Here is a 3,288-nt window from a genome sequence, read left to right as displayed (position 1 = left end):
CCGGGGCGGGGCGCAGGAGGGGCTGGGTTTTTTCAATGAAATCTCTCAAAAAGCCGGCTTAACCCCAAGCCTCCGCCCCGCGGAGCGGCGCTCCTGCCGCGAGAGCGTGACCAGCCTCGCTGCTGCCGCCTCGGAGGGCGCCTGTCTCATGCCCCGCGCCTGAAGCAGGGGGTCCCTCCAGGGAGCTCTCCCATGCTGTAACCCTGGGCCTCCGCTTGCCCCTGGCACTGAGGACTTGATCACGCGCAGTGACGGGAAAGCAGAGCTGGAGAAGGGTCGTCCTGAGATCTCTCTCCAACCCCTGCTCCAGGCAGGATCCTGGCCTAAGCTTCCCTAGTTTGTCTAATCCAGTGACCTCGGACTTGAGGCTTCCCCAGTAACTTGCCTGCATTCAGTGGTGCCCCTTTCAAACATTTAATTCCTACATTTTTTTTCCTTATTTCTTCTTGCACCCTTGGATGGACATCACAGTGGCAGGGCAGGGCAGGCAACAACAGGCAGGCAGGGGGTGATGTCTGGTGTTGACAGGGGCTGCTTAGCAGCTGAACCTGCAGGAGGTGAAAGGGGGTGGCATTACCACTGGAGATATAGGTGAAGGTGGCAGGGGCAGGTAGATGACAAGGCTCAGAATTTAGTATGCGTAAAGGCTACATGTGTTGAGTCTTTTTTTTTCTGAAATGTATAAAGCTACTTCCCTCTGGGCCTCCACAGCCGAGAAAAACCCCTCCATAATGGCACAGGCAGAGGTTAATGTGGAAAGCTGCAGTCCTTCCCTTTATGTAGTGGAAGCCAGGGTTCAATGACCACAAATGCAAATCCTTTCACTCTCCTGTGCCTGGCTCTTTCTGCTGTCTGCCCCCTCTCTCCTCTCACTCTGTACTAGCGAGGACTAATGTGACTGCAGCTACTTCTCCAGGGATTTGCAAGCCAGCAACCAGTCATCTGCCCTCCCTGCAAGTTGCAGGAGCATGTGAAGAACAAGGAGGCTGTTTATTCCCAGTTCCTAATCCCCAGTTCTCAGTTCATTATTCCTGGTTTCCTTTTCAATGCTAAACTTTACACAATTTAAGGTTGTTAATGAATTTGACATGCTGAAGAGTTAGAATTTAATCAAAAATGTATATTCTAATATTATTCTAATATCATAAAAGCCTAAATCTGTCTGTCTGTAATGCTTTATCTGCACTCTGACAGAAGGCAGCCCACCACCATGATGGTGCAGACATGGGACAGAGCAGGGGGAGGGGATAATCCCCCATGTCCTGCTCCCTGGAGGCAGCAGCAACGGATCAGATGGAATCAGCCAGGTGTTTGTTGCTGGGGGAGCAGGGGGTGGGGTTCAGGGGCTCATGCAGAGCCCCCCATGCAGTGTGGGGGAGCGGTGATCACCCCCGCCCCGTCCAGCACCACCTGCTGAGCCTGGTCTCCATGGGGATCCAGTTGCAGTTATGCCCTATTTGTCTTAAAGTGACATAGCGCCCCAAGCTCTCTGTCACAGCTGTCCACGTCTCAGCCACGTACAATAAGGTAGGGATAATGACTGCTTGATAAACCACGAGCTTGGTTTTGAATCTGATGGCACAATTTTTGAACACTTATTTCCTCAAACATCTGAAGGCTGCACTTGAACATTTGAGGCGATGTTGGATTTCTTTGTTGATGTTAGCCTTCTGCGAGAGAGGGCTTCCCAGGTACAGGAAAATACTCAACATTCTCCAGAGTCACACCATAAATCTGAATTTCTGGAGCTGGGGACTGCTCATTAAGAGCTTGTTGATGGACAGCCTTAGTCTTCTGAATGTTAAGCGCGAGTCCCATTTTTGTGAGCACACACTACAGCATCATCAGCATATTGGAGTCCAGTGATTGAAGACAGGGTAGTCTTGTTTTGGCTTGGAGTCGGCTGAGATTAAACAGTTTACCATCTATTTGGTAGTTTAGCTCCTCTGACTGGTAGCTTGTTAGTGGTCAGATGTAGCATTGCAGTAAGGAATATCAGGAAGAGCATTGGAGTGATTATGCAGCTTTGCTTAACTCCCATCTTAACCTCAAAGGGATTGTCGCAGGGCACTAAGGTGCCTGCTCCTTTAAGGGCAGAAACTCCCTAGAGAGAGGGCCCTAGCAGTCAGGCAGGAACCCACAGGTGCAGGTTACTGTGGCAGCAGGCCTAAGGAGGGAATTAGCCTGCACCTGCAGCCAGTCAGCTGTTTATTACCTATCTGACAACTTGGTTACCATGGTCACTGCAGAGGGCAGGCACCCCTGCCCCCACCTGCTTCAGGTAACCCTGAGTTGTAACCCAAGCTGGATACATTCCTGAGGGAGGGGGGAACCTACTCCCTTTGCCTAGGTAACTGGCCTCACACACCAGGGGGTGGGGTTTAAACTCTCCATTGTTCTAAGCAATGACCTGGTGGCTAGGAGGGGAGGCAAAAGCCACTGTCCCTCTACCTGGCAACCAGTGATGCATTTCCACTTGACTGGCTTGTAGCCAACTTCAGCTAGTCTCCATTGGACCCCAGAGTGAGGTCATAAGGTCTGTATAAGTTGAGGACTGCTCAGGAAGCAGGGTGGCAGCTATGATGACACTGAGAGTAGCTGAACCTCATCAGCTCTCTCTCTTGAAACACATGGACACCCTACGAACTGCCTGCCTCCAGAGGAAAGCTCTATCAGCCTCTGGATGATACTTGTGAGTAAGCTACCTGAAATTTAACTAGATATATAGGCTGCAGTAACTCAGATGCATGATCAAAGGTTACCATGCCACCGTTTGATCTAAGGTATTTCTCTGAGATTGCTCTACCCTGTATCCTATTCCAAACCTATTCCCTGTAATCAGTAATCTGCCTGCCTCCAGAGGAAAGCTCTATCAGCCTCTGGATGATACTTGTGAGTAAGCTACCTGAAATTTAACTAGATATATAGGCTGCAGTAACTCAGATGCATGATCAAAGGTTACCATGCCACCGTTTGATCTAAGGTATTTCTCTGAGATTGCTCTACCCTGTATCCTATTCCAAACCTATTCCCTGTAATCAGTAATGTTCTCTTCTGTACCTAGCATGGGAGACTTATTGGGAGAGGGTCTAGATTATGTCTTGGAGGTCCCCTTGGTTTGGCTGACTAAGGGAGACCACTATTTGTGCTTCAGACTAAGGGAAGCACCCCAAGTTCTTGCAGTGGGTTGAGTACCCCCTTCAGGTCTATAAAGCCTGTGTACCTCACGAGACACAGAGCCACTAACAGACCGAGACTCATGAGTGGTGGCAGCCTTACCCCCAGGCT

The sequence above is a fragment of the Alligator sinensis genome, unplaced genomic scaffold, assembly GCF_000455745.1.
Source record: "Alligator sinensis unplaced genomic scaffold, ASM45574v1 scaffold167_1, whole genome shotgun sequence".
NCBI classification, from domain to species: Eukaryota; Metazoa; Chordata; order Crocodylia; family Alligatoridae; genus Alligator; species Alligator sinensis.
This window is presented reverse-complemented; position numbering follows the sequence as displayed.